This window comes from Cucurbita pepo, chromosome 14 (assembly GCF_057944985.1).
Source record: "Cucurbita pepo subsp. pepo isolate OVF chromosome 14, ASM5794498v1, whole genome shotgun sequence".
In the NCBI taxonomy this organism is placed as follows: Eukaryota; Viridiplantae; Streptophyta; class Magnoliopsida; order Cucurbitales; family Cucurbitaceae; genus Cucurbita; species Cucurbita pepo.
This window is the reverse complement of record NC_141811.1, coordinates 7,702,426-7,713,347: the sequence shown is the minus strand read 5'-3', so window position 1 is coordinate 7,713,347 and position 10,922 is coordinate 7,702,426. Positions and strand designations below refer to the sequence as shown.

At 33.3% G+C, this 10,922-nt stretch overlaps 1 long non-coding RNA gene and 1 other non-coding gene across 2 annotated transcripts; one reads left to right on the top strand and one right to left on the bottom strand.

The window, feature by feature from the left end:
- Positions 1-400: 400 nt before the first annotated feature.
- Positions 401-472, bottom strand: TRNAH-GUG (transfer RNA histidin (anticodon GUG)). Its single transcript has one exon. It is a non-coding gene; the product is annotated as a tRNA-His (tRNA).
- An 809-nt stretch (positions 473-1,281) lies between these two features.
- On the top strand, positions 1,282-3,644 carry LOC147789435 (uncharacterized). The gene is made up of 2 exons (XR_015411787.1): positions 1,282-1,615; positions 3,185-3,644. It is a non-coding gene; the product is annotated as an uncharacterized LOC147789435 (long non-coding RNA).
- Positions 3,645-10,922: the final 7,278 nt, after the last annotated feature.

Here is a 10,922-nt window from a genome sequence, read left to right as displayed (position 1 = left end):
GGTCTCCACGGCCACAACGCAGAATTCTCACCACTAAACTACAGCCACTTGGATATTTACCCATCATTCATCGCTTTCGTGATTAAGGATAAACCAACAAACTTCTAATTTGCTTCATATAAAAACTCATCCGTGTTTTGAGTTATGTTAATATGTTTCAATAGTTTGTAGCTAAAAAAAGCAAATGTGGCTGCTGTGAGATTTAATCCCAGGTCTGCACGGCCACGCGGAATTCTCACCATTAAACTACAGCCACATAGATATTTACCCATCATTCATCGTTTTCATGATTAAGGATAAACCAACAAACTTCTAATTTGCTTCACATGAAAACCCATCCGTGTTTTGAGTTATGTGAATATGTTTCAATAGTTTGTAGCAAAAAAAAAAAAAAAGCAAATGTGGCTGCTGGGATTCGAGCCCAGGTCTCCACGGCCACAACGTGGAATTCTCACCACTAAACTACAGCCACTTGGATATTTACCCATCATTCATCGCTTTCATGATTAAGGATAAACCAACAAACTTCTAATTTGCTTCACCAGTTTGTTCATACAAACCCATCCCGTGTTGTGTTTTGAGTTATGTTAATATGTTTCAATAGTTTGTAGCTAAAAAAAAAAAAAGCAAATGTGGCTGCTGTGTGATTCGAGCCCAGGTCTCCACAACCACAACGCGAAATTCTCACCACTAAACTACAGCCACTTGGATATTTACCCATCATTCATCGCTTTGGTGATTAAGGATAAACCAACAAACTTCTAATTTGCTTGACATAAAAACCCATCCCGTGTTTTGAGTTATGTTAATAAATTTCAATAGTTTGTAGCGAAAAAAAGTAAATGTGGCTGTTGGGATTCACGCCCAGGTCTCCACGACCACAACATTGAATTGTCACCACTAAACTACAGCCACTTAAATATTTAACCGAGTTAAGGATAAACCAACTAACTTCTAATTTTCTCTACAGTTTGTTCATTAGAGCCCATCTTGACTGTTTTGAGTTATGTGCATAAGGCCCCAACATTTTTCGTTTTTCATTATCATGTATAATAACTTCTTTAGTTTTCCTTCCTGTTATATCATTATCATAACTTTTCATGTAATTTTGAGGTTGTGTGATATGAACCAAGAGACATCAATCATACAATATGTGATATGAACCAAGAGACGCTACAACAAATACCATCTTTTATAGCTTTTTTGTATAGCATTTTCTAAAAGATGCTATAAATTAGAAAGAAAATAAATGTTTTTTTTTTTTTTTTTTTTTTTTTTTAATGTTATCCCTAAAAACCTAATCACGTGTATAAAAACCTTCCTTTCTTTTTCTCTCCTTTTCCCTCTAGACACCCATATTCTCTCAGACCCTAGGGCAAAACCAAATCTCGCCTTCTTTCTCTCGCGCAACAATCCATCCTTCCTTCTTTTGTGCTTCAAAATTTTTCCCTCAAGATCCATCCTTCTTTCTTTCGTGCTTCAAAATTTTTCTCTAATTTGCATCAGATCTCAAGATGGTGGCATTGAGAGGAGGCATACAGTTTATTGTTGATGCTTTGTCTATGAAAAACCCTATTCTCCTACCTCACTGCAAATTGAACAATCCAAGATAGAGGTTAGTTGTTTTTTTTTTTTTCCTATTATCTTCTTTGGCTCACTTTGTAAAGAATTTCATTGATGAATTATTCTAAGTGATTTGTCTCTGTATCTTCCTTTTTAATTTCCTTTTGAATGTAGTTCTGTGAGTTAAATTGAAGGATCGAACTACTACTAAATAATGCAGTTTTTCATTTACATTTAGTACACACTAATAAACTTTTGTGAGTTCAGTCCTTTGGTCCTTCATTAAGTAATGTACTTTACTTTTAAGTGTGTATTTTCCTAGCTGTAGAATTTTTCTTTTAATGTAGATTGGTGAGTTCTGTGAGGTAGATGTAGTTGTTGTCTTGTATTAAAAGGTTGAATGTAGTTTTGTGAGTTAGATCAACGGAATAAAAACATAATACAAGAAACTATCTTTATTTTTCATTGTGTTGGTTCGATCAATACATGCCCAAGTTGAGGAACCACATGAAGATTACAAACAAAAAAATAAGCCTAAGAGTACAAAGTAATTAAGTTTAGAGGAATTTGTTAATTTATAGGTTATTTCAAGCACATTCTACCGGTAGGAATGATTTATGTTAACGGGTTACATATTTTGCAAGTATCAAGTAGTAGGAAGAAGTTTATACACGTATTGATGGACTGCATATAAATTTCTTGAGCAAAATACCTATTGTATTATGTAAAACTAAATTTTTGTGGCCTTTTCTCCTTGATTTTTTTTTCCTTTGATATATTAGGTCTCCTTTTCTCCTTCCTTGTGTATAACTTATTAAATACATGATCGGCAAGATCACTCACTTTCACACAACAACAACAAGAACTTGTGTGGCCCCGTTGTTACTGTTACTGTTATTTTGCATTTAAGGCTTCCAACAACACATTCTTCTTCTTATTTGATTTTGAGGATTTCTTCAACTGAGATCTTAGATAAATTAGAAGATCAGTTAGAAGAAGTTGTTCCTAATTAGAAGACCAGTTAGACTTATTTCGGTCTTTGACTTTTGTTTGCTAACTTGGAGTGACTAGGAGAAAGAATATTTGTAGACCCTTTAAAGACTACTTTTCTTTTTTCTCAAGAGAATTCATTAGTTTGTAGGGTCATTTTCTTTGGTTAATAAGTTTTTTTTGGTTGGCCTTACTTGTCATGATATGAATTTTTTTTTTTAATGGTTATGTTTGGTTTATCATATGAGGACAACACTTCATCAAAAAGGGCTATTTGAAAGGATTGGATTTTATTACAAAGTTATGGTTTTCATCCAAGGGAATCAAAAAGCGTAATGCTCTTTCTTTCCTCGTAAATTTTGAGTGGACAATGCCCTCCCCTTTCAATTCTAATTGGAAGCTGTAATGCAAGTATTTGAACTAATGTTTCTATGCTCTGTTTTTAAGAAATGAAACGTGCTTACATATATAAGATGAACAATAATGTTCTATTCTCTTTTTTACTTTTATATGATATTTAGATTTTGTTGCTATTTTGCACTTCTCTTCGAATCACCTTATGTCAAACCTTTTGGTACTATTTTGCACTTCTCTTCGAATCACTGATATATATGCTTTGATAATGTTGCAGGATTCCTTGAAAGCGCTAATTGGCAAGAAACAACGACCAATTTGTCAATTGACATTGCCTAGAGTCGGCCACAAAGATGCAACTTAGGCTCTGATACCAAATTGATAAGGCAACCCTAATCCTCAACCCAACCATAAGTTTTTGTTGGAGCAAGGAAGCACTAATTGGCAAGCAACAACGAACAATTTATCAATTGACATTGTTAAAAGGGTGGAACATAGAAGACATTGATGTCGGTTCGAATACCTTTAGGATTGGTGTACTTGATTTGATCAAAATCAAAGATGTCACATATTGTGGATAGTGAGTTTTTGTTCTATTTATGTGTATTGGGTGGGGAAGAACTGATTTGAAAATTGTGCTAGTGTAACGAGTCTGATATTCTTATATAGATCGAGTTGAATACTTTATTTTGTAATGTGTTAGTAGATTATTAAATTTCAATTATATTTTTGTTATAGCATAAGATTAAAAATATAAATATAGCTTATTAAAAATGAATGATAGCATAAAATATAGTATAAATATAGTTTATTAAAAATGAATGATAGCATAATATTTTAGTTATGTTTACATATTTATAACTTTAACAAAAATGCTATAAAATGTTTTCATAGCATTGCATATAAGCTATATTTAGGTACTATATTATAACATTTATTATAGCTATACAAAAACGCTATAAAGAGTTCCAGACTTTTAATAACATGGGCTGTCACGACGTAAGAAAAATGCTATAAAAGGTCTATGATAGCATTTTTCGAAAGCTATCTAATCCAATATTTGTTGTAGTGAGACATCAATCATACAATATGCTTCAATAAAGATGTGAAGAAAATGTTGTCAAAATTATCAAGCAAGTGTTCTTGCATTGAGATATTTGATCAACAAGAATCATTCAAGCTAGACATGATCGATCTTGCTTGTGGAGTGATTAGAATCTCAAACAATGTTCTTGTCTTGAGATATTCGATCAACAAGGTAATTCGAATCTTACTCCCCTTGTAGTGATTCCTTATCTTATCATTTGGTATCAGAGCGTTAGGCTCAAGATCGGATATATGTTCCCTTTGCGTTTCTTTTCAACTTGATTTTTATTTATTTTTATATTTTTAGTTTTTAATCGACCCAGAGTTCAAAATTCAATCTTTGCTCTATCTAAAATTTTGAGAGGTGACAATGAGAGCTTCATTTGTGTAAATGAGTGTAAAAAGAGTGGCCTAAAAATTCCTTGAGAATATACTCGTGAGAGAGTATTGTAAGGTCCTTTGTATTTCCATAACTTATTTTTTGCAGCAAAGTTTCACAAATAGATTCGAGGACGAATCCTCTTGAAGAAGTGGAGAATGATATGAACCAAGAGACATTAATCATACAATATGCTTCAATAAAGATGTGAAGAAAATATTGTTGAAATTATCAAAAGATATTTCAATTCATGCCACATTGAAGAAGAATGAAGTTTCATGTTACAAATTTTGGGTGGATTACAATTCAGAGTAATTTAGAGCTATTATATTTCATTAATGTATTTTAAGACTCTTTATTTACTTTAGGTTACAATAACATAATGGTTAATTATGGCCATTAAGTATGAATGTTACAACTTTTGGAATGCCTTTAATAGTTTCATCTTGAGGCTATATAAAGCCATGTATGTTGTATTTGTAAGTAGACTTGGAAAATATAGTAAAAGAAGCATTTGTGCTTTTCTTTAGCCAATGGCTAAGTTTCTTTGCAATTCTATGTAGTTTAGATTGCATGTAGAATCATTCAAGTGGTATTGATCAAACCTCTTGTGGAGTGATTCGAATCACGAGTTTAGAAACGAGTTTTCTTTACTCTTGATCTTGATCATCAAGGTAATCCGTTCCATACTTTCCCTTGGGTTGATTTCCATATCATTTTGGTATCAGAGATCTTGCTTGTGGAGTGATTCAAATCTCAAACAATGTTCTTGCCTTGAGATATTTGATCAACAAGGTAATTCGAATCTTATTTCCCTTGTATTGATTCCTTATCTTATCAATATGCTTCAATGAAGATGTGAAAAAAATATTGTTGAAATCATCAAAAGATATTTCAATTCATGCCACATTGAAGAAGAATGAAGTTTCATGTGATAAATTTTGGGTGGATTACAATTTAGAGTAATTTAGAGTTATTGTATTTTAAGACATTTTATTTACTTTAGGTTACATTTACATAATGACTAATTAAGTATGAATGTTACAACTTTTGGAATGCCTTTAATAGTTTCATTTTGAGGCTATATAAAGCCATGTATGTTGTATTTGTAAGGTAGACTTGAAAAATGTAGTAAAAGAAGCATTTGTGCTTTTCTTTAGCCAATGGCTAAGTTTCTTTGCAATTCTATGATGTTTAGGTTGCATGTAGAATCATTTAAGCTCGATATGATCAATCATGCTTGTGGAGTGATTCGAATCTCAAACAAGTGTTCTTGCGTTGAGATATTTGATCAACAAGAATCATTCAAGCTAAGTTGCATTTAATGAACTCCGCCGAATTTATGAAACTAGTCCAAGGATGACTAATAAGCACATTTTATTAATTGCATTATTTAATTATAGTTTAACTATTTGTTTGTCATATTTAAGATCGTTTTAAATATAGGAGTTAAGGTTATATTGTAACCCACATAGGTTATTATATTCCACCATTAACTAGCCATTTTAATATGGAGGTTATGGGTATTTTTCACTTCCTAGCCCATTTAATTTGAGAGTTATGTATCACATAGGTTAAGGTTGTAAAGGGATATATAAAGCCTTCTTTTCTTTGATTAGACATCAGATTTTGGAATTAAGAATAGAATTTTTATTTTAGCTTTGTTGAGAGCTAAACTTTCTTTGCAAATTCTTGTGTTTAGAACTTGCATGTAGAGTCATTCAAGTGGTATTGATCAAACCTCTTGTGGAGTGATTCGAATCACGAGTTTAGAAACAAGTTTTCTTTACTCTTGATATTGATCATCAAGGTAATCCGTTCCATACTTTCCCTTGGGTTGATTTCCATATCACTTATTGATATGAACCAAGAGACATCAATCATACAATATACTTCAATGAAGATGTGAAGAAAATGTTGTCAAAATTATCAAGCAATTCATGCCACATTGAAGAGGAATGAAGTTTGATTGTTATAAATCTTGGGTGTGTTACAATTTAGAGTTATTGTATTTCATTATTGTATTTTAAGACTTTTAATTTACGTTAGGTTACAATTACATAATGTTTAATTATGGCCATTAAGTATGAATGTTACAACTCTTGGAATGTCTTTAGTAGTTTCATTTTGAGACTATATAAAGCCATGTATGTTGTATTTGTAAGTAGACTTGGAAAATATAGTAAAATAAGCATTTGTGCTTTTCTTTAGCCAATGGCTAAGTTTCTTTGCAATTCTATGTAGTTTAGGTTGCATGTAGAATCATTCAAGCTCGACATGATCAATCTTGCTTGTGGAGTGATTCGAATCTCAATCAAGTGTTCTTGCGTTGAGAGATTTGATCAACAAGAATCATTCAAGCTAGACATGATCGATCTTGCTTGTGGAGTGATTCGAATCTCAAACAATGTTCTTGCCTTGAGATATTCGATCAACAAGGTAATCCGAATCTTATTCCCCTTGTAGTGATTCCTTATCTTATCACTTATGCTCACCTTATTTTCCTTAAATAAGGTCAAAATGGCTTGAGGAGATTTAGAAACCTAGAAAATGATATATTATTTGTATACCGAGCTGCCTAAGCCGAGAAGCCGAGGAGTCTAGTCGAGCCACGTTGAGCCGACTGAGCCGAAGGAGTCGACGTCTGCATGCGTGACACATGTCACTATGGGGATGAAGACATGTGAGTGGGTCGTGAACCTGGTCGAGGCGTGGAGTTCGGGTCTCTCTCTCGGGTTGTTCCTGTTGTGCGTGGATTGTGGTTGTTGGTTCTGGGCTTGGTTGGGACGAGCATTGTAGGTGGGCTTTGGGGCTTGGTTCGCAGCTACTGGGCTTCACGCTGGTCGTGAACCGAAGCTTGGGTTTGTCCTACTCATGTCTTTGGGTTGAATTGAATGTTCATCATGGGTTGGCTCTCGTACTAAGTAATTCGAATCCGACCCAAAGTGATAAGATAAGGAATCAATACAAGGGGAATAAGATTCGGATTACCTTGTTGATCGAATATCTCAAGGCAAGAACATTGTTTGAGATTCGAATCACTCTACAAGCAAGATCGATCATGTCTAGCTTGAATGATTCTTGTTGATCAAATATCTCAACGCAAGAACACTTGTTTGAGATTCGAATCACTCCACAAGCAAGATTGATCATGTCGAGCTTGAATGATTCTACATGCAATCTAAACTACATAGAATTGCAAAGAAACTTAGTCATTGGCTAAAGAAAAGCACAAATGCTTCTTTTACTACATTTTCCAAGTCTACCTTACAAATACAACATACATGGCTTTATATAGCCTCAAAATGAAACTATTAAAGGCATTCCAAAAGTTGTAACATTCATACTTAATTAGTCATTATGTAAATGTAACCTAAAGTAAATAAAATGTCTTAAAATACAATAACTCTAAATTACTCTAAATTGTAATCCACCAAAAATTTTATCATATGAAACTTCATTCTTCTTCAATGTGGCATGAATTGAAATATCTTTTGATGATTTCAACAATATTTTTTTTCACATCTTCATTGAAGCATATTGATAAGATAAGGAATCAATACAAGGGGAATAAGATTAATTACCTTGTTGATCGAATATCTCAAGGCAAGAACATTGTTTGAGATTCGAATCACTCAACACACAAGATCTCTGATAGCAAAATGATATGGAAATCAACCCAAGGGAAAGTATGGAACGGATTACCTTGATGATCAAGATCAAGAGTAAAGAAAACTCGTTTCTAAACTCGTGATTCGAATCACTCCACAAGAGGTTTGATCAATACCACTTGAATGATTCTACATGCAATCTAAACTACATAGAATTGCAAAGAAACTTAGCCATTGGCTAAAGAAAAGCACAAATGCTTCTTTTACTATATTTTCCAAGTCTACTTACAAATACAACATACATGGCTTTATATAGCCTCAAGATGAAACTATTAAAGGCATTCCAAGAGTTGTAACATTCATACTTAATGGCCATAATTAACCATTATGTAATTGTAACCTAAAGTAAATAAAGAGTTTTAAAATACATTAATGAAATACAATAACTCTAATTTACTCTAAATTGTAATCCACCCAAAATTTATAACATGAAACTTCATTCTTCTTCAATGTGGCATGAATTGAAATATCTTTTGATAATTTCAACAATATTTTCTTCACATCTTTATTGAAGCATATTGTATGATTGATGTCTCTTGGTTCATATCATTCTCCACTTCTTCAAGAGGATTCGTCCTCGAATCTATTTGTGAAACTTTGCTACAAAAAATAAGCTATGGAAATACAAAGGACCTTACAACACTCTCTCACGAGTATATTCTCAAGGATATCATTCCTTATCACCATAACTTTTTTATTAACACACGCTTTGCTCATGTGTCCAAACCCTTTGCACTTCCAACATTGAATAGAACTATACTTCTCCTTTACCGTCTTTGAAGCTTCATTCTTTTTACCATTGGAACTCTCAGCCTCCACCCTTTTAGCAGCCACAAACTTTTCTTTGGTGACATCGATTCATTTCTATTCACAAAACTATCCTTGTTCCAAGTTTTAGAATTTGAAAAGGTGTTAGTTCGTGATGTGTACCTTTTTTAATGCTCTTTTTCTTCCTTCAATTGATCTTCAATTTTGAGAGAATAATGATACATGTCTTCCAGATATGGTGGTGGATTTCTGTCAACAAGATGAGCAATTTCTCGATTCAAACCTCCAAGGAATCTAGACATGGTATCTTCTTCTTCTCTAACATTTGCTCTTTCCATCATAGTCTCCATCTCTTGATAATATTCCGCCACACTTTTTGTTCCTTGCCTCAAACCTTGCAATTTAGTTTTCAAATTTCTTTCATAATGTTTTGGAACATACCTTTTTCTCATGGATTCTTTAAGTTCTTCCCAAGTCTCTATTGGATCCTCCTCATTTCTTCTTCTCTCGGATTTGAGATGGTGGTACCAATCACCAGCATGATTGGTAAATTCGGTAATAGCAAGCCTCATCTTCTTATTTTCACTATAGGTGTTGCAATCAAACACATGCTCTATCTTTCTTTCCCATTGTAATTATGCCTTAGAATCTGCCGTTCCACAAAAGGGTGGGATTTTGAGCTTAACTCCCCCATCTCTGTCTTCATGTACTCTTTCCATCCTTCTAGGTTGCATAATAGTTGCATGGTTATTTCTTCCTCTCCATCTTCCTTCAACTTGTCTTTCTTGTACTACTACACCTTCATCTTCTTGTAATGTTCGTTCTTGTCTTTGTTGTTGCGCCCTTCTTTCTTGTCTATCTTCCATCATCATTTCCATCATACCTTGAATTGCTTGAAGAATGGTTGTATTAAGATCTGGTACTGGTGGTACTCCTCCATTATGTGACATTTTGTTACCAGTAATAGGGACCTCTCCACACTTCTCACAAAAATTTCACTCAGGGACACTTGTGTTTAACACTCAAAGGTAGGCTTTTGGTACTAGGTCAAGAATGTAAAGGCTGACTTTTTTTTTTTTTACTACCGATTTTTTTTTCTGCTGATTCTTCTTCTTTTTTTTCTTTTTTTTTTCTCGATAATCTGAGAGAGACAAAAAAGAAAAAAAATAACAGTAAAGATATTTCACCTCTAAAGCGGCCAAAGAACGTCGACCAAATGCTCTGATACCAATGATAAGCGCATACAATGCTAGAATTTGCAAAGCTAGAGGTCCTTCTAGAATTCTTGCAAAACGTTCACAGAGAAAGCTAACTTAACGGATTGATTCCAACCAAGAGCTTGTTAGAAGATGAATGACTCTTAGATCGAACTTGGAATCTATGATGGTCACTCTTAGATACCAAGACAATTCACTCCAAAATTAGATTGATCAAAACTACATTAATGAATCGGTTTAAACATCAAACCTAAAGCAAGGTTTGAAAAAGAATAACACCAAAAGGGTATCAAAAAAACACAAATGTTTTGTCTGTATTCAACAATTCATCCCAAACATGAATATTACATGCCTTTAAATAGGTCCAAAAGGTAACCCTGACGTAATAAAGTTCAGCAACCAACCACAAATCACTAATAAATGCTATTAAATACAGATCGAAGAAAATAAGGCATTCATACAAACTATTAATAAATGCTATTAAATATAAATTGAAGAAAATCAGGCAATTCATAAATTGTCTTAATTGGTAATTCAACTACCAATGGTAAGTCTTCTAATCACTTTCCCGTGTCAGCCACTCCATTATTTTCTTGATTTGATACTTGAATCTTCTTTGTATTGCTTCTTGTAATCGCTCGTTGGGTACATGGAAGTGATCAGTTGTTGGATTCATATCATTTTTCCTTTCTTTCAAAGATTTGATACTTGAATCTTCTTGGTATTGCTTCTTGTAATTGCTCGTTCGGATACATGGGAGTGATCAGTTGTTGGATTCATATCATTCCCCCTTTCTTTAAAAGGATTTGTCCTCAAATCAAATTCATCGTTCTTTCCGGACAAGAACTGAATATTGTTTTTTTTTCTTACTAATATATTTTTTTTCTCACTTTT